Source organism: Ambystoma mexicanum, chromosome 7p (genome assembly GCF_040938575.1).
Source record: "Ambystoma mexicanum isolate Mex_15411 chromosome 7p, UKY_AmexF1_1, whole genome shotgun sequence".
In the NCBI taxonomy this organism is placed as follows: Eukaryota; Metazoa; Chordata; class Amphibia; order Caudata; family Ambystomatidae; genus Ambystoma; species Ambystoma mexicanum.
The window spans coordinates 590,877,352-590,904,620 of record NC_090939.1 but is presented as its reverse complement, the minus strand read 5'-3'; positions in this window follow the sequence as shown (position 1 = coordinate 590,904,620).

Below are 27,269 nucleotides of genomic sequence, written 5' to 3'. Positions count from 1 at the left end.
CCACATTATCATGCATGAAATGAGACTCACTGAGTAGCCAGGATCTGTTCCCTGCGTGTCGCTCCATGTAGCGTGGTATTGTAGAGTTCCTCAAGACCATAGAATAATGGGTTGATCCAGGAAATCGGGCACAACAATGTGTAAAGATCCTGTTGGAGTCACACACCATTTGTACATTAAGAGAATGATATTGTTTCCGGTTGCGGTACTGGACCTCCATGGCATGTGGGACAACCAATTCCACATGGGTGCAGTCGATGGCACCAATGCAACCCGGTATGCCGGCAAGTGCATGGAATCCCACTTTTGTGTTTGTAATCTCCTGCTCCGAGCGTGGTAAAGAGATGTAATCGTCTGCGTGCTTCAGGAGGGCATCGAGCACTTGCAATAGTGTCCGTGACAACAGTGGCTGTGAAATGCCATGCAACTGTCCGACTGTGTGCTGGTAGGTGCCTGTGGCCAGGAAGTGGAGTACAGACACCACCTTCAGTAGGGGTGGGATGGCGGTTGGGCTATCTATCATGCTGACAAGGTCAGCGTGTGTCATGTTCACAATGGCGGTTATGGTGTCCCGGTCCAAACAGTAGAGGGTGTGGATCTGCTCAGCAGTGAGGTTGAACGGATGAGCTCGGAGGCGTGGGATTGCGGGCTGCCTGCGTGGTGGTAGTGGCTGTGCTGGTGGGCCTTGCTGGCCCTGCCTTGCCCTCCTCCTCCTCCTGCGTCTCCTCTGTGCGGCCGGTTGTTGTAGTAGTTGGTGTTCGTCTTCTTCTTGAAGTTGGAGTACTTGCAGTGCTATCAGGTCCCCCAGGGCCAACATCGCTAGTCCTGCCGGTAGCATTTTGGAGTGGGTGTGGTTGTGGGAGGGGGTTGGGTGTGCAATTTATGTGTTTTCAGGCTGTATAGCCTCCACCTGTGGTGATTCATTCCACCTGTGCCAGCTGCAATCCCCTTTGGGCGAGCACGTCCCGCACACAACGCTGCAATTTGACGCATGGCATCTTGCTATTACTATCATGTATTTAATCCCGATGGCAGTGAAATATTGGTTTATATGTTCATTCTGCTATGGTCCCATTGTTTCACATACTATCTTTGCAGTCGCGAACAAACTTGTGAAGGGTCAGTGGAATGTAGTACTCGATTAACGGTGGACCCTCATGCAGCACTGTACCGAGGTTCACCGACGGGCAGGGCGTCCCATTTGTGAGTGAAGCCAGTTGCCATTTTCACACACTGCCGCACTACATGGATGAATTTGTGATTTCAAGCGGTCACAGATGCCTTTTCGACGTGATGTTGCAAATGAGGAATTCGAAGGACAGCGCTTTCGGTTTTCAGCTAGCGGCGAGGAGACGCCCACAGGTCTGACTGCAAATATAACGTTCTATTGTTTAATGTCCTTGGGACAGGGGCCATGGCGAGAATGCAATGATTGATATGAATAGTATGGGATGCGCAATAGCGTAGTGGACGATAAGGCAGGACGTTCCCAAATACATGTTACTTCACAATACTAGAATTCCGGGCTGGAGCACAGTGGATTTTGCAGACTGCATTACGCACAGACTCTATGGAAATTTCAAATGTTATGTGAGTAAATAATCAGGCGTTTTTATACAGGGATGAGGGAATGATGTATGGATGCATGGACAGATGATTTAATTGAGAGTTTGCCATGTACATGGCTTTTTGGAATCTATCCCCTTCCCCTGCGCTATGTGATGCAGAGCTGCCATAGTGGGACCATCGTCTATCTGCCCTTGTTGAACCCTCCCTGTCTCGACGCGCCTTCAAACACTTGTGTCTATGCACGTTACTAATCCCATCTAATGGATTCTGTTTTAACAGACGCATGCACACAAACACTCGTTTGTAATAGTGTTTTCAACTCGATTTATATAGTTATGATTCGCAAGTGATTTTTGGGTGGAAATAATCCTTTTGAGTGGGCTAGCATGCATATGGCTGTAGATTTAGTGTGATCATTGAAGTGAGTAATACAAATGAAGTTCTGATGCCCATACTATTCTTTTTCATTTCATTTGGGTGACAGGTATCTCCTCCCCTTTTGCCGCTGCCATCTGTATGCCACTCCTGCAGATGGCTTTTACTCCCGACACCTGCTGCTTCGAGTTAATCAGTGGAGCACCATTACGATCTTATGGGACGATCGCCAATGGGCCACATGCCCTTACGCAGTACTAGTGGCTAGGAGCAACATATCAACCTTTCAGCTGGACTAGTGCCTACCTAATGGGACGGCCCTGCGGTTCTAGGCGCTTCCATGTTGCCTTTTTGAACGTGAATGTAGCCCCTGTGTACCATGAAGGAACAGGGCGTCACACAAGAAGAAGCTGGTCATTTATTGCGGATGCAGCCCACAGTAATGAAAAATATTTTGGAGTTTATGACCTAATAGCTGTATGGGCTTGGTGAATTTGATGTGCATTAAAATTTTATTCTGATATTAACCGTGTAGCGTTATTCTTTGCAAGTAATGTAGCATATTCCTATTTGTGGAGCGATGTATTGTGAGAAGATCTGCATTGGGTTCCGCCTTCTGAGTATAGTTGCGTGGTACTGTACTGGCCGCGTTTACCTACGAAGCCCAGTAAGGTCAGGGATAGGGGCTGCCATTATGACTGTTTTAATGATGTCATGCTCAGGGGCGGGGGATTAGCTTTTGTGTAACAGATGCCGGTCAGCCAGGTGGATTGGTGGAATGATGTGATTATCAGAAAATGGCTGGTCACAGGTGCCTGTGTTTGCGTGCGTTTCTTGGAGGGAGACTGAGGTCATGTCCATTGGAATAGCTTCTGTATTCGTGCCATCTGTGCCCTGCAGCTCCCATTGGCCCCTCTTGAGATGAGCCTGGCTGCTCAGTCACTCTGCCAACTTGTGTGGTACATGCTTATGCTGATGGTTGGTTTGTTTACTGGCAAGAGTACAGGGCTGGTGCAGTCTCCCTCAGGATACTGCTTTGAATGTTGCCTTACACTGGTGTCAAGCGATGGGGGCCTGTTGTTGTTTTGTCTCATATTTCAGTTCATATTGCTGTACTTGAACCTTCACATGCCTGTGCTGCTTCAGTACGGCAATGGTGACATGCCAAATATGGATGGCCACTCACAAGGCACTTGGAGCCCCTACATTAATTTGTTCGTTGGCATGCATGGGTGACTTGTACATTTCACTGGTTGCATTGTGTAACTTCATTGCACCTACGAGGAGTTGTGCAATGTGGGCAGGGAGTGGTGTACAGGCACTCAGTAGGGCCATTTACGGTTGGTTCACGATGCCGTAATTCTCACCATGGCGGAATGGTACTTTCCGCCATGCTTGATGGCGTTAAGTAAATGTCCGCTAGGGTCAGAATTCGCGGACCGTTGCGCCATGGTGGTAATTACGGTTTTGCATGGCGCGCGTGCGCGTACTTGGTGCAGTTAGCGTTGGCGTTCACTACGGTGTCGCTAATGGCATCGTACTTTACGGTGACGGGTCATAATCGCACCGAGCGGTATTCGATGGCGGTATTACATTTCCGCCATCGTTTTTCGATTTCCGCCACGGTCGTAATGAGGGCAAATGTAATCACTTTTCCTTGACAATTCACTCCTCCCCCTATGCAATGTAAGAAATGGAAGGAGAGCACACAGTCTTCAAGAATCCCAACAAAATGCAATACAAAATGCAGTTCCGCCCCCAGCAAGCTTAGAGGAAAACAGGTATGCTTTTTAACACACAGGCAAATTACTTTGAAATGTGGTGGCAATGAAGTGAAAATGCTAAAATTGATTTTAATTCCCTGTAGGAGGTTCAGGGTGAGGGAGAGATACTTTATATTAGTTCAGGCTCACTTTAGCAATGCTCTATGCGTAACTACCAGGTTGCCAACTGATTTTAACAAAGGAAAGAATGGAGCTGCTATTTTGACAAGTGGAGAAATTGAGCCAAATCGCAAATCGTGGTAAATTCGCGAGTGCGTGAATCATGATTGCAGAAAAAGTATAAGGAAGTCGGTTCTAGGTTCGTTGGAAAGCCTAGAATGACAGCTTTAAAATGAAAGTTACATTTCATTCCTAGCCCAAACGGTTCAAGAGATACGGACGATTTAATAAAGGTAGATTTTCGGATTTAAAGTAAAACTCAAAATGACAGGTGACAGTTGGCAGCGTTAGGATGACAGATGATAGCTCGCAGCTTTAGAATGACAGATGACAGGATTACGAGGAGGCAGTTCTACTTAGGTTAAAATAGTTTGGATTAGATTATTTTAACTAAGAGATTGGGTTCTGCACAGTTCTGGCGGATACTCACTCCTAATTTTGAAATGAATGGGCCTCGCCACGGATCTGGTCAACGGGACTGGAATTCGGTTCTCTCTGCTCGGCGGGTCATTCAGGCACCGGTTCTGCTCACAGCGATCTGGGTCAGCTCTCTGGATACAGCGGCCTGTGGTTCTCTGGATCTCTGGTCTGGTCTCTGGCAATTTTTCTTGGCAAAGAATTCAAACAGCTCGCCCGGCCGTGGAATAGCTTGCAAATGATTTTAAGGATGCTGAGGCCTGCTGAGAAGAGTTCTCAGTGTCTGGTCTCTGAAGATTGATGGATGTGAAGTCTGGAGTCTCCCGGCAGAGCGTCCCGCAGAAAATGGAATTGCATGTTCTACCTGTCCCAGGAGTCTCTTTTTATGTGTTTTGGAAGTGGGTGTGTGCGTGGCCTAACTGAGCCTGCCCCTCTCTACTTGTCATTGGCCCAATTCTCCCCTCTCCCATGATTGGGGAATTGGGTTGTGAGTCAGAGTGATGAGGTCTGTTTATGGGTCAGAGGATCCTCCCCTGGTCAATTTGCCCACAAATCTATACCTGATCCAAATACATATTTCCCAGGTGCACAGTGGTTTGACATCACATACACACATCATATATTACTAAAGATAGTCCCTGTCCCGACTCTGGCATTTCTAGGAGCTTGCATTAAAAAATGGCAACTTATTTTCGATTTTAGTGGGTTTTGCAATATGGGATTTTCATCAAAAATTATACAAAGGTACATTTCCCTTACACATATATCCCAGTAACTTTCCATGTCTCTAGCTTAAACACATTGGCCCTCATTACGACCCTGGCGGAGGACCATGGTGCAATTTGCACCATGGTCCATGGCGCAGAGCTGCCAACTCCGCCATGGGGGTTGGCGGACTTACCGCCCCATTCCGACCTTGGCGGGGCGGTAAGTCCCCAATCCCCATTTACCCTTCCCCATTCCCATTTTTGCCCCATAGGGTATAATGGGAGTGGGGAAGGCGTTAATTACGCCACCGTAAATTACGGTGGCGTAATTAACAACAGGTCCCGTAGCGCCATGGATTTTTCCGGCCGGAAAAACCAGGCGAAAAAACCACCATGGCGCTACGGGAACTCGTAGTAAGGCGGAAAGGTACGCCATGCATTACGCTGGCGTAAAACCCTTTCCGCCAGGGTCGTAATGAGGGCCATTGTCTACAATATTCATAATTAGCGGGGTTTTGCCCCAGAACATACAAATTGGAGTTTGGACTCAAATCCTGAGGGCATTTTTCAAACTAAGACTCTCAAAGTTGTACATTCCTGTCATTTGGTTACAATGAGTTATCACTATTTCTATAAAATATATATATTTGTTGCAATTCAACTCCCCAAGTGTTTGGGTCCGCCTCCAGAAGTCTGGGTGGGTCAGTGATCACATGTCTCTCCTTGCTGGCAGAGGGCTGTTGACAGGAAACACTCAAAATTAACATACCCCGTTCAACAGAAAGAGCCTTTTGTGTGGGCTCCAGCAGGCTGCCAGGAAGTCTCTCCTCAATCAATCAACAGGGTCATGTGATATCCTGCCTCCTGGTGTGGGAATCTCTGAGGTGTTAAGGTTTCCCAGCCTCTTGGCCTCTGGGAACAGCAGGTGGCTAAGATTTTCAATTAACCAACTAGCTTTGAAGTCCCTGCCCCTCTTGCAACTCCTAAATACAGTTTCCCTGTCAGAATTTAGACCGCTAGCGCCACCTTGGGGAATTTGTCGGTACTGCATCCATTTTTGAGTTGTCTTGAATTACTGCATTTCAATAGAGTGGTCTTTTGCTTGATAGTATAGGGCCCTTGCTTAACATTGTTTTGATGGCATCCTTACAGTAGAGTGGTGATGTGGAACCCCCCACAAGAAGGTTGTATCTTTGGAGTGGTCTCGTGCCAACTGCGCAGTTCTCCTATTCTGGCGTGAATGTGGGCGGCGATAGCTCATCCCCACATCCACCCATTCCATTGATTTAGTTTGTTCTGGGATAGAATAATGGGCGGCGACAGCTCATCCCCACATCTACCCAGTCTATTGATTCAACATGGGTCAAAACCCTTGACAACGCTGCCCCAGGCCCAATCGCGTGTGAAACTTATCGCGCACCCCGGAAATACACGCACCCAGGCCAATCGCGTGTAAAACTTCTCGCGCACCCCTGAAATACATGCACACGCTCCCCCAGGCCCGATCGCATGTAAAACTCCCAGCGCACCCCTGAAATACACGCACCCAGGCCAATCGCGTGTAAAACTTCCTGTGCACCCATGAAATACACGTACCCAGCCCAATTGTGTGTAAAACTTCCTGCGCACCCCTGAAATACACGTACCTGCTCCCCCAGGCCCTTCCTTGCGCGAGGGCGTTCTTGGGGGCGTAACTGGCGCTGCTGCAGGCTCGCTGCGCCACGTTGCGCCGCAGATGGTTTTGGATGCGAGAATCCATGAATACGCTGTGCGCGGAAAATCGATCGCAGACATTTGCACGGGCATGCTGTGCGCCAGCCGCCTGCGCCACTTTTGTGCGAATTTCCATGAATTACCCTGACAGACTTGCCCATAAAAACGCTTTTAATATAATTTGCTTCCAGGATCTTCCAGAAGGTAAAAATTGCAATGATAAAAGACATTTGATTACTGTTGTTTAATCGTTGCCCGAAAGCGTCCCCTCATATCACTAACAAAGTGGTGGAAAAGAGGCGCTCATAAAGGTTAAAAATGTGCATATTAAGCATATAAATGTCGTGCCTTTCAATTGACTCTTCGCTGCTGTATGCCCTGCAAGTTTTATTTTTTCCATTATGGGGAGCAAATGTAATCTGAATCACGAAACAAGCTTTGGCACTGCTTTGCTTCGCCATTTTTTACAGTATTCTTATAATTGTTTATTTACGAGACGCATACCTATGATGTCTGATAGAGAACACTTGCTTTAAAACAAATGTTGGCTTTAAAAAACTTGATACACTTGGGATATGGAACAACTCTAAGGGGTGCAAGATTTGCAACAACATGGAAAGTCAAAAAAAGAGTGATCTAAGTCATTTTTGGCTAACAAAATATACACAACCAAAGAAAGAATGTAAATGTCAGTAGTCTTCAGACAACACAGATTATCCTCCTTCATCTCCTTCCCCTGTGTGTCTTTTTTCTCCCTCCTCCTTCTTTCTCTTCTCCCTCGCTACCCCTATTTCCACAACTTTGGTTCCCCTCCTCCCTCTTTTCCAGCTCCATCTCCTTACTCACCCTATCTGCAATTGTCCCACTGTTCTTCCCATCCTTATTCTTACTCAGATCCCTCTCCTATTGCGTCCTCTCTTTCCTGCCTTCTCTCTCTCTACCATGTGTAGTATGTTAGTGTGTAGCACAGCACCGTGCTACCTGGAGAAATTATCACTTGGAGGATAGAGTATGTGTGACTGTACTTTACGGAATTTTACTCCGGGCTGACGCCTTTGTGCCACAAAACCCCAAGACGCATGTGCAAAGCTGACGGTGCTCATGGGCGGCCATGCACATGATGCGTCTCCTCTGCAACACGCTACTCAGGCTTAACCCTGTTGTGCCTGTGACACAACTTCTGCCCCGGGCCGAACAAACAGATACCTAGGTCTTTTTAGTACCCAGCATTCTCATATTTCTTCAATAAGGCACACTGGTTTGAATGCACCTTAGCAGTCTGCAGGATGCGGCCATCTGTTCCCCTTCTTCTAGAATTGTGGGACCACTTAAAACTTCCTCCTCAAGAGGCCCACTCCTGTCTCCTTTTTCTTCTCTCTCAATATACCTCTTGAAATGAGATAGATTTCGAGATATCACTCGATCAGGTGACCGCACAGTCACCATCGAGCCTATCACATGTGACAGGTGTTGGGTCGAATGGGAATCCAACTTCATCTCTTGTCTGCGCCAGATGAGTAACCAGTCTTCAGCCTGTATTGAAGATTCAACTGCATGTCGCCATCGATCAGCAAAATTCTTCATGTTCCGTTTCTATCTATGATCCTTCACAGCCAATTCTTATAATTATAATTGGTATTTATAGCGCGCTTAATACCCAGAGATTTCTAAGCGCAGACCCCGGGATCGAACCTGTGTTGCTCTGCTTCTTCTTGCTTCCAAGACAAGTGTGTTGCCCCCTAAGCTATCCTCCCAATCCGGGTGATCGCTGGCCCAGTAAGATGTGGAAGCTGCATCCTCAGCTTTCTCTAAAACTCCAAATCTGCGGGCCACTTTCCTTTGTTCATGTGCAGTGAATTCCTATAATATTGCAGCATGTTGCACAGGGCCTGATCTAGTGAAAATTCGTTTTGCTGCAATAACCTCTTGAGACTGCCCATTAATATTTCCACCATGCGGTTGGCCTGAGGCTACAGAGGAGTTTCCTTCATGTGCTGAAGCCCCATGTACTGCATAAATCGGGCAAACTCCAGTCAACTGAACGAAGACCCATTGTCAGACTTGAGTACCTCTGGAATTTCCCATGCTGAGTTCCGGAATTATTGTACTGGTGGCAGTGCAGCAAACCATCTATACAATGTGAAACCAAGAGTATTCATCCATGATTACTATCCAATATTTTCCTTCTAAGAAAGGTACAGAGAAGTCAACCACAACATGGCTCCACACATCAACTGGTAGCTGCGACATTTGAAGAGGTTCTGGAATGTCCATCCTCGTCACGCTCTGACACAGATAATGGTTCAAAGAGCGCATCAATCCTCGGAAACCACATACTTTCCCTAATGTGTTGTTTCGTAACTACAATCCCTTGATGGCCTTCATACGCTAAATCAATAATCTGCTGTCGATGATCGGCAGGAACAATGATAAAGCCTTCCAGTGACACAGAAAGTTCATCCTTCACCTGTTTGAAGGCACACATATCCATCATTGAAATGCCTCTCTCTCTGGCGGTGCTCCCGGAAACACTAACACCCATCATTGGGACATTATCAGCTCTTGTGCCTTCTGCAACTTGCCATCATGCTGAATACACTCCCCAATTCAGACTGACGTTACCGGGCCAGAGGGGAGGGTTTGAGTGATTAAATCAATGTATTCTTCTGCCATGGAGACATCAACTGACGGATCAGGCAGTAGGTGCCGTGACATGAAGTGCACTGGATTGCAATCTTTGCCTGGTTTGTGAATAATAATAATATTGAAATCTTGCACTTGCAGGCCCAATCTCTCTATTCTCACTGGCTTCTTGCATCTGGCGTTTCCATGTTTGTTAATCAAAACTTGCTGATCTGTAAATACTTGGAATGGTTTGGCAAGCAAGAACATGTGGAAATGTTCACAGGCCCACACTACAGGCAGTCCCTCTTTCTCTGGTTGCGAGTATAATCTTTCTGCATAAGACAGACTTTTACTGGCATATGCTATTATGACTCTTGGGATTTTCTCCCAGGGCGATGTTGAGATAGTTTTGATCCCGGCCCCACCAGGTCAGCCCTGTACAGTGTGTGGTATGAAAGTACACCATACGTTAAGCAGTTGCAATCGCTCTCTTTTTTAATTAACACCTTCCTGGCATGCTTGGGTCAGTGAAATGCAACACCTTGCTTGGTGAGTTCTCTCAGTGGTGTGCTTGTAGTAGCGAAATCCCTGATATATCTGTTGCAGTAGCCAGCCATCTTTAAAAATGATCAAACTTCGCTGACATCTTCAAGAGTAGAGACTTTTAAGATGGCTTTGACTTTTCCCAAATCAGGTCTCATTCACTTTCAAGAGAAGATGTGCCCGAAGAACTTGAGATGTGATTTTTGAAAGGTACATTTGTCAAGATCGGGGGCTGACCCTCCTCCATCAGTGCAGTACACACTTGCACCAGTGCCTGATCGTGTTGTTCGATCATGGAACCAAAAATCACAATGTTGTTATTGTAGTTAAAGCAGTTCTGAATATGACCAATAACTGGGCTGATGAATTCTTCAAATATCTCGGCTGCTAAAGATATCTTATGTTATGTTATTTGGCATTTATATAGCGCTCTATATATAATTGTTATGACCTCAGGGCGCTAGTCGGTTGAACGCCCTTGGGGACCGCTGTCAGTAGAGAGGGTTAGTGTCATAAGGGTGTGTGTGCAGCCAATGTAATAGCCTGATGGTAGCTGCAACCTAGCATTAGGTGTGTTGGTGGACATATCAGTTGAATGTGTGCAGTCTCGTGGTGGACACTCAGACTGGGTTCTGGCTGCATTACGCCTGTAGGATGCTTATGTGAGCAGCTGGGCCAGTTTGTCATGGGATATAGCTGTTTTTTATTAGAGTGATGAGGTGCTTATGGGGTAGTGTTCGTATGTTGGCAGCTAGGCGGAATTTATCTAGGGGCATAGCTGTACTCTAATTGTGTGATGGTGTATAGTAGAGAGTAAGTATAGTGATATGATATGGTGTGATATGATAGTTCATCCAAAAGCACATGTGTTTTGTGGATGGAAACAAAAAGGGGGCAGAGAGACAGAGTGTTGAGGTTACAGTGACAGGATGGGGGTAGAGGGATACATGGCAACATCATGGGTAAGAGGGAGGCAGGGCACACAGTGATACACAGGCCCAGTGGGGCATTCTGCAACATCACGAGGACTGGAGGGGAGGGTACACAGCGACACATGGGCACAGAGGGGTGCACAGCGACATCACCGGGACTAGAGGGGCGGGTACTACTGAGGGATATATATATATATAGCAGCAGGCCTGAAACTTAAGCATTTATAACGAAATAGACACATCTGAGTGGCAAAGTTGGTGATTTACTTTGACTGTATGTCCAATTCAATCTGATTGTATCCCTTGTTTAAGTCGAGTTTTAAAAAAAAAACGTGTGCTCATTTTAGCCTACTAATCATGTAATCCTGGTGCATACCCGGATGTCTTTCTCTTTCGATTACTTTGTTCGCCTGCCTCATGTCAGCACAGATGCAAATGTCCTCAATTGTCCCTTTTTTCGGTACAGCTGCAATGTGTGACACCAACTGGCTCAATAATGTCATTCATCAGCAAACAATATATTTCCTTTCAAACTTGTGGTTGAAGTTGAATTGGTATTCTCCAAGAGTGTTGAGCCACTGGGGTGACTGATTGATCTCCGTGAAGCATCACAGGATTTCCCTTGAGGCATACCCCACCTCGGAAAAGAGAAGGACTGTGTAGTACCTTTGGATAAGTGTATTGCATGGCATACATCTTGGCTGCAATTTTCATTGCTGATGCAGTTGCGCGTCCTAGCTAATTGCTTCCTGGTACCTCATTAGGAGAAGGTGAATTTCAGAGAACACTTGTTTTTCTTTAAATGGTAGTGTTGTGCAGAACATCCCATGATTTATCACAGGACCCTTTACGGGCCATTGGAACATTCGTAGTTCAGATGGCATCAACGACGAGGGATAAGTCGTCATGTTGAACTGTGACAAGCACATGATGTTCAGTGTTGCACTGGTACCAATGACACATTTTGCCTCGCAGTCACCCACCAATAGGTCAACATCACTTGCAGGGGGTGCTACAAGATAGATCATCAAGTAAGCATTGTCATTTTTATCTTCATATGTGAGAGGTGGAAGCAATGGGGATCACCTCCTGCGTTGTCGAACATGACCCACTACATCGCTTATTGCATTGACGTCTCGCCGGTGTAGCCCTGTACACACTTGTGTCATGTCTGACAGGCATGAGGTTGCTTGCCCCTGATCTCATGGTTAACGAGTTCCAGGCAACTGCTAGGTGATTTTTGCTGTCACAGTTGCTAGCTTCACCTTTGGCCCAGTGCCGGGAACTTCACTCCTTCATCATGCAGGCAAGTTAGCTCACAGAGATAACATCTTCCCTTTGACGAGTACCTTCTAAGGGGAGTGTTAGTTGAGTATATGTTCTTCATTCTGTGAGACACTTTGTATGCTTGCTCCCTGAGAGGTTCTTTGACAGCTTCTATCTGAATCGCTAGGGCTTCAGCTCTGGCTTTCATTCTGGCCATGAGTAATAATGTAGAGAGAGGAAACACTTGTGTATAGGCGCGTTACAAATGCCATATCATATCATATCATATCATATCATAAGAGGTTCACAGAGTCACTGAAAGTCACTGTGTGCTATTAGCTTGCAGCGGTGGGTTACAAATGCATCCTTAGATGCACACCGTCAGCTGACAGGCGATGTTGAATGTGTGGCATTCATGATCAATGTTTTGTTTCAGGTCGAAATAGATGCTTAACTCTTCCTTCAGTCCAGTACAAGAGTCTACTTGCCCCATAGGGATAGTGGGAATGAGGTATTCCACTTCATCCCCTACTAGGTTGATCAGGAACCTTCTGGTGAATTTATGAGATGTGCACTCATTATAAGCTGTACTGGAGGCATCCTCTAAGATGTTTTTGTTGTCCGACATCTCAGTTTGCAGCACAGCACAAAGGAGCTTATCACATGAAATCCTGCTAGGATATTGTATGCAAACTGTGCAGGCACAGGGAGAGTGGCAGCCAGCACAGGCTTGCTATCTCCATGCAATGCTCTCTGTTTGGTGCAGTGCTCCCATTAAGAAAATCCCATCCTCGTAGCCATTTGTAGTATGTGAGTGTGTTGCACGGCACTGTGCTACCTGCAGAAATGATTACACAGAAGCTAGGGTATGCGTGACTGTACTTTTTTGAATCTTCCTCATGACTGCCATCCATGCACTCTGAAATCCTAACAGGCATGCGCAAAGCTGACGGGCACACAAATGCGGCTGCCCACATGATGCGTATCCTCTGCAACCCACTACCTAGGCTAATCCCTGTTGTGCCTGCGACACAACACCACTCTTACTTTTCATTCCCCTACCAACTCTCCTCTGCTCTCTCTCACTATATGTGCTCCCATTCCTCCATGCCCTCTTTCTTGCTTTTCCCTCTTTCTCTCAACATTCCCATTACGCTCCCTCGCATAATGCTCCCTCGCCTGTCTTTCCTCCCTGTGACTATTACAATACATCATATTGTGTGATCCCTTCTGTCTTGGTGCAGAGGTCTCGGCATATCAAACATGAAGCCATTCTCCTTACAAAAGTGGCCTCTTCACATTAACTTAGCCTTCAATTGAAATTAGAGGTGCCTAATATTGCTGCCCTGGCGCGTTTGCAGTTTGGTGCTTTCCTTTTATAGACTCATGCAGTTGGGCTGGAGAATCTGAATATACAAAATGGCCCACGAGAAATGACTAAATCTGAGGTCAAAGGAAATACAAATGGTATAATGAAGGGTTAAAACATTTACAGGAATGGGACCTACAAAATGTCAAGGTAATACACATTGGTGAGTACAAAAGCTGTGAAAAACATTTAACTGAATATGTACTCATGCAAGACAGGGAGGCAGACAGGAGAAAGGTGAAACATGTACCCTCACTTGCGCTACATAGTAACATGAGGGAGTTTCTGGGTGTCTGTGAAATAAACTCCCACGACTGCAGGAGTTTAATCTTGATAACCAGACTTAACATGCTACAGCTAAATGCCTGCAGATGACTGATTAGGGGAGCTATGTCTCAGTGGTGTCATTGTGGAATGTGTTAAGGATTTCTATCAGGCGACACACACCTTAGTCTCAGCCCAGTATGCAGCACACAACTGAAATGCTTATGTTTTTTATATTAGATTCAATATTGAGATGGTACACCACTCATATCAAACCTCCTTTTCAAATACACGGGTCACAATGGACCATGAACCAGGCTGGTTGGTAAAATATAGTATTTATTTATTTATTTGAACATTAAAAGAAATCATACAATGTTTGATATGGGACAGCAATCACCAATGGGGTGATTTGAGGTAATTTAGCACTGGAGTTAGAATTTCCCCTGCTATATTCCCTCAACCCACAAATAATCAATTCTAAATGGATAAACAGAAGCAGCAGGTAATCAGGAATGACAAATGGGAAACAGAATTGAAATCCAACCTTCCTTCCTCAAACAAGAGAGACAAACGGATTTAAAACCCTGGCAATGCTAAAAATGACACTCGGAAATGGATGAATAAAATAATGAACGTGTGCAAAAACCTTAAAACAAATACAGTTCTTCACTAAAGCAACAATGTAAAGGTACCAAGAATCACAAGCAATGGATTAGCAAGAGTTTACAGTTTGAAAAATGAGTGGAAGATTTAAAGCAGTTTGCAATCAAAATGACACGTTGGAAAGTCTGAAAATATTTCCATTTTCCGTGTAAATATACATATATATAAAAACAGTTTCTTTGAAAAAAGGGGTGAACTATTGTATTATTGTAAATCTCTTTTGGGGTGTAGCTATAGATCATAGGCACAGTATGGAAGTGAAATTAGGTCCCTAGCTGGTAAATTGAGTGAGTTATGCAAGCTAGAAAGGTGAGTTTTGAGTAAAATGCAGTGGTGAAAAAGGAAAGGAAATCAGTTTTGACAAGAACAGTTTTACTCTACACTAGAGTATTAAGGCTAGGCCACCAAAGAGGGACACAGTAAGCTCCAGGGTTGATTCTCAAATTCAACCCTAGCTCCCCAGCGCCCGCCCTGGCAGAACCAGTCTGTTCACTTAATAGCTTAGGATTTCACAAGACAAAATTAACAAAGAGATGGTGCTAGCACTAGAAATCAAAGGCAGGGTTTAAAGAATGATTCTGAAGGTATTACAAGTTATCAGGGTAAGGATAGGATGACTTAGAGAGGGGAACTAAGGACACGGCAAGGCAAGGTATACTATGGATTTCTATGGATTCCCATTAATACTCACAGTCCACTTTAGGTAGGATTTTGGGACAGTCAGCGTTCTGGTCACCACACGGATCTGGTCTAACATAGGACAGCCAGACAAAATCAGTGGGACAGGATTAGCTTGGCAGGGACTGGATACCAATGGATAGTTCTGGACACAGGATACCGTAGGTCATCAGGGTAGCAGGATGGCAGCAACATGCAGTGAGTGGCAGCAAGCAAGGCTGGATCAGGATGCCAGAGGTACCACAGTTATCCCCTTGTTAATGGGAAATTTAGTGTTTTTAGGCCTTGCTGGAAAGGGGATCAGCACTGCTTGGGTTTTGTAGTGGATCCTGGAGCAGGATCAGCAATATTTTGGCCTTGTATTTGGAGTCTGGATTTGGAAGATGACAGGTACAGGAACACAGCACAGAAAATCAGGAAGAGTGTCTCAGAGTCTTGTCAGGGACCCTTATTTATAATACCTAGTGACATATCAAAGTAGAGGCTGGGCAGGGTTAACTACGCACAACCCTAAACTACTTGGATTGGACAGGGGTGCTAGTATCTGCCTTGCTCTCAACTGGTTGGATTTCAGGAAAATGATGTCAGATTTATGAGGTGAGTGTTACAATGTCCAAGAACTCCCACATTTACTTTACTTAAAATCTGATTTTGCCAAAAACATATATTTATATAATTGCAATCTATTGGCAAATTATACACACAGGTTACATATTATGTGCAGCACATATCAGTCCAATCCTCCAGTCTCTGCAACCTTGTTTTGCCTTTCTGATACATTTTGGTAATTTTAAACATGAAAGATTTGGCCTAAAATTCCATAACTTTGTATACAGGTGCAAATTATCCCCAGGGATATATGTGCAAAAGTTCACATTTGTAACATTAATGCTTTTCTTGTAATTTGTCATATTTTGTAACTTCTGTTCCCCATGTGGCAATGAGTTGTACCAAGTCTTAAAAGAAAGCTCATAAATTATATTTGAAATGGCAAACTTTTTACATTTTTACTAATTCTTGTGGCAGAGATAAAACATCTTTAACGTTTATTTATAAAATAGTCTTTAGAAGTAAATGACAGTCTCTTTGTTCCTGGGTCCATTTTTTTTTCTTTAACTTCAACTTCTGCCAACTGTCATTTCCTTCAACATGGTGGGGATGTCTCAGCTTAATTGAAGTTTTTATTGGCCCGTTCCACTTCACAGGTTAGTGTCCCTGGACTTCCTTTGTCCCAGCGTGGAGCACAAAAGAATGTCTGACGAGAGTGTGAACTTTCTTTGTCCCAACCCATTCAAAGTTTTTCAAGCTGGCAATTATCACTTATGTGTCCTGGAAGTTTATGGTGTGCCTACCTTTCTAGGAGGAAGTTTCAGGGCTGGCACTTGAATAACAGTTTTTTTTTTTTTGGAGCTTGCAACTCAGCCCATGTGTCTTAATCTTTATTTTCTTATTTTGAGTCTTGAACTAAAACAGACCTGTGGAATAAAAATAGCCTGGAATAAAAATAGCCTATGTGTGTATTATCACCAGCCACAAACCCCTTTAGGTTGCTAGGTAATGGCAGGCTTTCCTTCAACAGTTTTACACATCTAGAAAACTGCTAGCATTTATTTCTTTAAATTCGGTTTGGCATCTGTCTTTCCAATATGGTTTACACAACAGTCTGGACATGGCAAAGGTCTCCATATAATTGACATGTGTACCTACAGCTCTGATTCCTTTTCAAACAGTGGTTTTGACACTTTTTAGCCAAAGTTAAGCGCTTTTCCGTGTTTGATGCAGTACAGCTTTTGTTGGTTTTCAGGTTTTGGCTGGCAAAGCCTGTCATTCTGGAATAAGGCTTGGTTTTGCTGAGGGACAGTGGGGATATGCACGGGCATGGCAGGGCCTTATTAATCACAGTGGTTGGAGGAAGAACAGATGGAAATAGTGTCAAAGCAGCATTTTTAAAGGGTGAACATTTTTCATTTTGAAGGGGAATGTTGGGTTTTCCGCAAAGCAGTGCTGCCTTTTCACTTGATTCCATTTCTATGTTTCAGAATACACGGTCATACATTTTCAGTGTGTCCCTGTTAAAGTGGATATCACGAGATCGATGAGTACCTGTTTGTCTTGCCGAAGGTCTTGGGTTGGCAGCCAGACTGACTGTTCTTCTCCGAAGCAAGTGTAACGCGGGTAGCAAGTCCAGACCTCAACCCAAACTTAACAACTGGGCGGAGGGTGAACCGACTCCCAACGTCACGGTGTGCTCCCCCTGATTTTCGTGACGTCAGGACAGTGCAAGCACTGGCAGGGGGAGCAGAGAGTGGTCTGTCCTTCCGCAGCAGTAGATGATATATCAGGTAGCTGGCAGATCTTGTCCACGGCGGATGAATTACCAGGCAGGCGAGCGGATGCTGAATTTCCAGGCAGGCAAGGAGGATGATGAATTTCCAGGCAGGAAAGGAGGCTGATGAATTCCCAGGCAGGCAAGGAGGCAGACGAAGTCAAGCACCAAGGGAGAGGCAGGCAAACAGGAGCGCAGAAGGACCCAGAGAGAATCAAGTAGATTGTGGTCAAAAGGACAGGTAGGGACCTGAAAGGAACTGGCAGGTAAATGGTAATGGCCAGGGGAACTGAAGGGAACCAGGTGGGAGCAGACTGGTAGATGGCAATGGCCAGGGAATAGGAGGGAACCAGGGGGGAGCAGACTGGTAAGTGGCAACAGACAAAAGAACAAGGAGGAGCAGGATGGCCAGGGAGCCCCAATACTGAACAGGGAACCAACGGGCAGATGAACGGAGCGAAGACACGGTCAAAAACAAAACCGCGTTGAGACGCAATTGAATTTAGTCCCGGCTCATCTTATAGGGCCGCCAGCATCTGAGAGGCTTGGACTGCAAGCCGCCTTGTTCCCAGGTGCTGGCGAGCCCAGAACGAGGCTTGAGAAGCAAGCTCTCGTCGCTCCGAGTGCCCAATATACTGCGCATGCGCGATGACATGAGCGACCGTGCATGCGCAGTGGAACATAACTCCGGATTCCCGGAATTCCCCGGGGAGCCGAACCCCAAGTGCGGAAGCGAGAATAAATCCGCCAAGAGGGAGCCGATCGGACGGGAGCGGAAGGGCCAGACCGTCGGGTGAGTGGCATGACAGTCCCCTAGTTCCATCTTGCCTGAAGTGGGCTTGGCAGGATGGTGCAGCCATCTTTTTGTTGCTGTCAAAACGCAGTTTTGAGGTCCTGGTTCGCACAGTAACCAGCGCAGCCAGGTTGCTGTTTCTTGCGCAAATGCACCTTAGTGATATGGGGCAATGCCGTTGAGTGGGTCAATATATCTCACACATGGTAGTACATGAACATTTGGGTCACTTCCTACTAATCTGCAAATGGTACATTGATTTAAGAAGTAAGAGGCTAAAACCCTATTTTATGAAATGTAATATTAGATTTTATTTGGAAGGACTCTTTTTAATAATGAATTGTAATAATATAAATTGTATATTTAACTTGTTCCAATATGTAAGAGAGGCCTTTTCTTGAAGGCTTAAACTATCATTAAATATGTTCTAGGGTAACAGGAATGGTTTAGAACTGGGTCAACAGACCCCGGGCTGCATGATGTCTTAATGATTGGTGGTGCGTATTAACTTCTCGTGACCGATGTATGACTTGCTATTTGTATATATATATATGTTTCTATTTGGTGTTAATGGAGATATCTGATATTAATAACGATCACTACCACTAATGGTAGTTTCTCAGTTCTGTGTTTTGGGAAGCTCACAATGAAATGCATGCCTTCTCTTTGCAACATTTGTAACTGAGAACTGTATAGTTTATGGGTTAGATCTAGGTTTAACATCAATCATTCGCTGAGATTGTTGTCATTTAAGTGCCAAAATAGCAACACTGTGGCAATTGTTGCAGTTTACACATTTTTTACAACAAATTGAAAATGTATCTCAGATTCCTTTGAAAAAACTCTTAAAAATCTAACACCTTTGAATCCTGTGCTGCTGTTGCATCAATGTGGTGTTCAGAGCATTCCTCAATGTTTCAGGTAATATTTTCAAAGTTTTTTTAACTACACTTATCCAATGCAGTCCAAATAATGGCCTGCTATTTGGATTTTCAAAAACTGTATGTAGAGGAAATGAGAAAATAATTAAATGAGAAGATGTTTACTCCTTAAATTGAATAAACACCAACACAGGGGAGGAATATTTTAAACTAGATAAAGAAATACAGAGTAGGCATAATTATAAAATGATTGTGACATTGGGCCTCATTACGACCCTGGCGGAAATCGAAAAACGATGGCGGAAATGCAATACCGCCATCGAATAGCGCTCGGTGCGATCATGACCCGTCACCGCAAAGTACGATGCCATTAGCGACACCGTAGTGAACGCCAACGCTAACTGCACCAAGTACGCGCGCGCGCGCCATGCCAAACCGTAATTACCACCATGGCGCAACGGTACGCAAATTCTGACCCTAGCGGACATGCACCTAACGCCATCAAGCACGGCGGAAAGTACCATTCCGCCATGGTGAGAAGTACGGCATCGCGAACCAACCGTAAACGGCCCTACTGAGTGCCTGTACACCGCTCCCTGGCCACATTGTACAACCCCCCGTAGGTGCAATGAAGTCACACAATGCAACCAGTGAAATGCACTAGTCATCCATGCCTGCCAACGAACAAATGAATTCCAAGAGGGCCCAATGGGAGCTGCAGGGCACAGATGGCACGAATACAGAAGCTATACAAATGGATATGACCCCAGTCTCCCACCAAGAAACGCACGCAAACACAGGCACCTGTGACCAGCAATATTCCGATAATCACATCATTCCACCAATCCAACTGGCTGACCGGCATCTGTCACACAAAAGCTAATCCCCCGCCCCTGAGCATGACATCATCAAAACAGTCATAATGGCAGCCCTTATCCCTGACCTCACTGGGCTTCGTAGGCAAACGCGCCCAGCACAGTACCACGCAACTATACCCCGAAGCTGGAACCCAATGCAGATCTCCTCACAATACATCGCTCCCCAAATAGTAATATGCCACATCACTTGCAAAGAAGAACGCTACACGGTTCATATCAGAATAGAAATGTAATGCACAACAAATTTTCCAAGCCCATACAGCCATTAGGCCATGAACTCCAAAATACATTTCACCATTGTGGGCTGCATCCGCAATAAATGACCAGCTACTTCTTGTGTGACGCCCTGTTCCTTCATGGTACACAGGGGCTACATTCTCGTACGAAAAGGCAACATGGAAGCGCCTAGAACCGCAGGGCCGTCCCAATAGGGAGGCACTAGTCCAGCTGAAAGGCCGAAATGTTGCTCCTAGCCACTAGTACTGCGTAAGGGCATGTGGCCCATTGGCGATCGTCCCATAAGATCGTAATGCTGCTCCATTGATTAACACGAAGCAGCAGGTGTCGGGAGTAAAATCCATCTGCAGGAGTGGCATACAGATGGCAGTGGCAAAAGGGGAGGAGATACCTGTCAACCAAATGAAATGAAAAAGAATAGTATGGCCATCAGAACTACATCTGAATTACTCACTTCAATGATCACACCAAATCCACAGCCATATGCATGCTAGCCCACTCCAAAGGATCATCACCACCCAAAAACCACTTGCGAATCATAACTATCTATATCGAGGTGAAAACACTATCACAAACGAGTGTACCTGTGCATGCGTCTGTCAAAACAGAATCCATCAGATGGGATTGGTAACGTGCATAGACACAAGTGTCTGAAGGCGCGTCGAGACAGGGAGGGCTCAACAAGGCCAGATAGACGATGGTCCCACTATGGCAGCCCTGCATCACATAGCGCAGGGGAGGCGGATAGATTCCAAGAAGCCCTGTACATGGCAAACTCTGTATCAAATCATCTGTCCATGCATCCATACATCATTCCCTCATCCCGTAATGAAAACGCCTGTTTCCATACTCACATAACATGTGAAATTTCCATTGAGTCTGTGCGTTATGCAGCCTGCAAAATCCACTGTGCCCCAGCCCGTAATTCCAGTGTTGTGAAGTAACATGTATTTGGGAACGTCCGGCCTCATCGCCCATGTCGCTATTGCGCATCCCAAACTATTCATATCAATCATTGCATCCTCGCCATGGCCCCTGTCCCAAGGACATTGAACAATAGTACGTTATATTTGCAGTCAGACCTGTGGGCATCTCCTCGCCGCTAGCTGAAAACCGAAAGCGCCGCCCTTCGAATTCCTCATTTGCAACATCACGTCGAAAAGGCATCTGTGGCCGCTTGAATTCACAAATTAATCCATCTAGTGCGGCTGTGTGTGAAAATGGCAACTGCCTTCACTCACAAATGGGACGCCCCGCCCGTCGGTGAACCTCGGTACAGTGTTGCATGAGGGTCCACCGTTACTCGAGTACTACGTTCCACTGACCCTTCACAAGTCTGTTCGCGACTGCAAAGATAGTATGTGAAACAATGGGACCATAGCCGAATGAACATATCAACCAATGTTACACTGCCATCGGGTACAAATACATGATTGTAATAGCAAGATGCCATTCGTCGAATTGCAGCGTTGTGTGCGGGACGTGCTCGCCCAAAGGGGAGAGCAGCTTGCACAGGTGGAATGAATCACCACAGGTGGAGGCCATACAGCCTGAAAACACATAAATTGCACACCCAGTCTCCTCCCACAACCACACCCACTCCGAAATGCTACCGGCAGGACTAGCTATGTTGGCCCTGGGGGACCTGATAGCACTGCAAGTACTCCAACTTCAAGAAGAAGACGAACACCAACTACAACCGGCCGCACGGCGGAGCCGCAGGAGGAGGAGGAGGGCAAGGCAGGGCCAGCAAGGGCCGCCAGCACAGCCACTACCACCACGCAGGCAACCCGCAATCCCACGCCTCCGAGCACATCCGTTCAACCTCACTGATGAGCAGATCCACACCCTCTACCGTTTGGACCGGGACACCATAACCGCCATTGTGGACATGACACAGGCTGACCTTGTCAGCATGATAGATAGCCCAACCGCCATCCCACCCCTACTGAAGGTGGTGTCTGTACTCCACTTCCTGGCCACAGGCACCTACCAGCACACAGTCGGACAGTTGCATGGCATATCACAGCCACTGTTCTCACGGACACTATTGCAAGTGCTCGATGCCCTCCTGCAGCACGCAGACGACTACATCTCTCTACCACGCTCGGAGCAGGAAATTACCAACACAAAAGTGGGATTCCATGCACTTGCCGGCATACCGGGTTGCATTGGTGCCATCGACTGCACCCATGTGGAATTGGTCATCCCACATGCCATGGAGGCCCAGTACCGCAACCGAAAACAATTTCATTCTCTGAATGTACAAATGGTGTGTGACTCCAACAGGATCATTACACATTGTTGTGCCCGATTTCCTGGATCAACCCATGATTCTATGGTCTTGAGGAACTCTACAATACCACGCTACATGGAGCGACACGCAGGGAACAGATCCTGGCTACTCGGTGAGTCTCATTTCATGCATGATGATGTGGGGTATGTGATGCGGCAATGACCTGGCAGGAAGGGGGGGGGGTGCGTACGTAGCAATGGCATTCCTCAAAATTCCTTTATTGTCCACATACAGGTGATGCCGGGTATCCACTGAAGAGATGGCTCCTCACACCAGTCCGGAACCCACGGGACCAGCATGAGGAGGACTACAACCATGCCCACTCACGTACCCGTGTAGTCATAGAACAGGCATTCGGCCTACTGAAGACTCGTTTCCGCTGCCTCAGCAGGTCTGGCGGGGCACTCCTGTACCGCCATGTGAAGGTTGCAAAGATGGTCATGGCATGTGTCATGCTCCACAACATGTGCGTACGTAGAAATGTGCCCATGCCCCCTGACGCAGAACTGCAAGCACCTGATGATGGTCATGATGAGGGTGGGGATGTGGCAGCACCTCAAGGAGTCTGCGAGGCACAGGAGGGCCGTGACATTCGTCAGCATCTCATAGATGCATGCTTCTAGCACTCACGCCTGGTGGCTGATACATGGACACGGGACTCGTGGCACTGTGTGTGTCTGGAACATGCACAATATGGACTGTACGCCTATAATGGCCTCGTACACAAAGATCAATGTCCACACATCTCATTGGATGATCGTGCATTGTTTATGGCATATGTGATATCATGTTAAACACCCTATCGACCCGCCACCCAAGTGAGCCCAACACACCCCCTCCACTCTCCTACCTCCCCCCCGAACACCAGTGTCCAAAGATGCTCATTGTCAGTGGGCAGTCGCTATTGCAAGCCCCCTCTGCGGGTATCAGGGGCACCCCTGCCTGTGGAGCGCAGGTTCCTCCCAGATCTACGTTGGGGGCTGCCCTGGACGGAACTTGCAACGGATGATGTCTCTGCCTGCTCACGTCCATGCATGTCCCTAAGGGTTTGTGAGAGCTCAGTGAGCACACGACGCACTGCGGCAAGTTCGGCACATACGTCTTTGGACGTCGCATGCAGTTCCCCCCTCAGGCTCTCGGTGCTTCTCTCCATTTGTACTCTCAGGCTCTCGGTGCTTCTCTCCATTTCTACTCTCAGGCTCTCAGTGCTACTCTCCATTTGTGCCCTTAGTGTCTCTGTACTTCTCTCCATTTCTGCCCTAAGTGTCTCAGTTGATGTTTCTATGTCTGCCTTAGTGCCCCCACATTCATCGGCATGGTCCTTGAGGAGCGTGGCCAGTTGCTGCTGTTGCACGATTACCTGGTCGAGGGACTGTTGCCTCTGCTGGGCCATGGCCATTTGCGGTGGTGTCACAGAGTGGCTGGTCACCTCATGTTGCCTTGCCACAGGGCTTGTGGGGGATGGCCAGTCGTCGTCTTGTGGGTGCCCCTGCGTGGTATCCTCATGGTGTACGGGATGGTACAGACAGGGGGATTGAGACAGGTCATGGATGGATCTAACTTCGACATCCCCGTTTTCTGTGTCGGAGCATGCTGCCATTAATGCAGTGTCACCTATGGTGCTGCTGCCACCAGAGGCAGTGCCTACTGTGGCATCCATTGGGGGGACGTGTGGTGGTGTTGTTGTGGGCATGCTGGCTGCTGGGGTGCCTGTTGGAGTTCCCTCCTCTGTGCTGCCACTTGATTTGTGCTGCTGCCGTGTCTTGATGCGTGCAGCTGAGGTGGAGGGTCTTTGGCCGTTGGTCTTGGCCCTCTTTGCAGGTGTGCTGGTAGGGGTGTCCCGGAGCTCGTCGTTTGGATCGGACCCTGTGGTGGAGTAAAGGAGGGCGAGCGTTATTAATGGGTCTGTGGGAATTGGAATGGCAATGTATCACATGCATTGGGGTGGTACCTGAGGGTGATTTGGGTCGGGGCCTTGGAGGTGGTTTCATTTGTGTGTGGAGTGAGGGTGCAGTTGTTTGGCAGCCTGCAGTTAGGGTGTGCCTGCTGCACGTGTAGAGGGTGTTTTTAGGATTTTTAATTATTTATGTATTTGATGTGAGTTTTAAAGTGTGCTATCAGGCCTATGTATGTGGACGTTCTCCTGGACATGTGTTCCTGTTGCACTATGTGGGCACGTGGTACTTCACATGATTGGACATTGTGGTTTTGGCATTGTTTTATTTGGGACACCTACCTGAATCTTCGGATCTTTGCACTCCTTTCTCCATCCCTCCGACTCCCTCTATGCTCTCCATTCCAATGGTGGAGGCACAGATTTCTTCCCAGGGGGTCAACTTGATGGGTGATTCCGATCCTCCCTCGGTAGCTGTGGCAATGTTGCGGTTGGCAGAAAGTATGCTACGGACGCGTATCCGCAGGTCGTCCCATCGCTTTCTGCATTGCTGTGGGTTGCGGGGTGCGGTCCCCACCGCACTTACCCGCTGTGCCACCAGGGCCCATATGGCCTTCTTGTTCGCAAGTGCCGTCCTGGTCATTTGCGTGGAGAAGACGGCGGCAGCATTCTCCTGGAGGGTCTCTGTGAGCATGGTGAGTTCCTCACGGGAGAAGTGGACCTGCCGCTTGCGGTCGCACGCTTTCTTCGCTACTTTTCCCATTTTTCTTGGTTTCACTAGGGTGGATGACGGGTTGGGATGTGTCTCGGGGTCGTATTTTTGATGGTTGTGTGGAATTTGTGGTTTTATAGGTGTACGGCGGGATGTTTCCCGTTCCGGGACCATGCTTTTACTTCCGTTTCCGTATATTTACGGTCACCGTACTTTCCGGTTGGCGTTCACTGCGGTGTCCGCTGAGATGGGTGGCGGTATTGCACCTAGGGCGCCGTACGGCGGCGGTGTGGGCCGTTTTAGGGTCATTTCCGCCATCGCGGACTTTGCACTTCCGCCATGGCGTGGTGCTCGTGCCCGATGGGTCGGAATGAGCCGCACTTTGCTCCATCGTGCAATGGCGGAAACGCTATTTACGCTATGGCGGTCCGGTCGGTTGATTTCCGCAAGGGTCGTAATGAGGGCCATTGTCTTCTATCTAGATCATGTACTTGCTACGTGCTCTAAACAACGCTGACCTACTCTTAGTGACATATCATTATACGGAGGTGAGTTATAGCCTAACACTTCATGATACTCACTGGATATGTATACCAATAACGAGTTCTACCTTTTTTCTCCTCTCAAATAGAGTGTATATTTAGATTCGAGATTTTTAGTTCACTAACTGGAATAATATGGACTAATGACTATTAAACAATGCAGGTCCGCCCCTCCACAGAGGTTGTTTGGGAAACAATGACACCTGTCTATTGGCACACTACACTATGCATCTGCTGAATCTACCCTAAGAGTAAACCAATGACTTGCAAAATTATGCGTTCATGGTTCACAGTGGTGGTAACTTAAATAATAAAGTACATTGGGACTGTTACAACAAGAACTCTGTTTCATGGTAACATTGCACTGAGAAATGGGACACAGTTAGTGATTTGCAAAGTGAACACATTTGGCTAACAATGTTAGGAACTCTGGAATAGTGGACAGTGATTGCTTTAGAACGGGAATCATATATTAATAGGAGGATGATCGTAACCTACTGATAACGATGATAACATTTTAAGATGTACTAAAAAATGCATACATATATAATAAGGCTCTTCAACCAATACTTACAGACCCACATATCCAAACCTGATCCAACCAATAAGGCCATCATAGATGCCCTCTGCTTCTGGATATGACTTTGTACCACATGTTTTGTTTTATTTCCCTTCATTTAAATGTAAATTTTGTAATTACCTAACTGTCTGTAACTACGCCGTGATGCCTCAGGGTCTGAGTGTATAATAAATGTAATAAATAAAATAAACAAATAAAATAAATAATATTTTCAATAGTTCAGATGGACACTGATATGTCTTTTACCCCGTCTTGCTAATCCTCCCTTGTACTGCGCTATGTTATGCATTTGATGACAGTGTGGTTTTATTGACAAACCATGCATTGACACGTATTTAGACAATTATGTTGTGTTAGAATTCACAGCATCATGTACTTTGTGGGACACAAATCTTTATGTTAGGACTGTTTACTGAAATCAGATCTATTAGCTAATTATGTCAGGATTGCTCACTGAAAGAAGATGTATTTCACAGATCACAGCCAATTGACAGCCTTGATATAGACCTAGAAGGATGAAACACATGTTGGCTATAGGCAATGACAAATGTTCCACAAGCCATATTATATATATGTTCCAATAAATCAAAATAACTGTTTATTACCTGAATATGTACTTTGGTATCGCTGTATGAGATGTGTTGCATGGTAGGTACAATGTCAAAGGAAATAACTATAAATGCAGTCAACTTTTGGCGTCATCTCCTAAGTGGGATATTTTGCAGCCCATAACTACAAGTTCTTAAGAAAGTGCATTACTATATCATTAGGGAAATACAACAGCAAATCAAGCACTGCTTGTCACCCGCATAAGCCTATATGTCAGGCGCCTACTTAAAGCTCAAGCCAGAAAACTCCAACCAAGCATGCCAAAGTCCAGATCCATTTACTGACATGAATTTGAACAGATTCACTCATCATTTATCACCCATTTCAAAATTGCTCAGCGTCACCATGAACTGTGACCTCTCATTCAAAACACCCATTGCCAAGAAGTCCCAAGCAGCATGCCCTAATTACGCTTCTCTGAAAAGTCAAGATTGTCATCCCTGTCCCAGTTGTC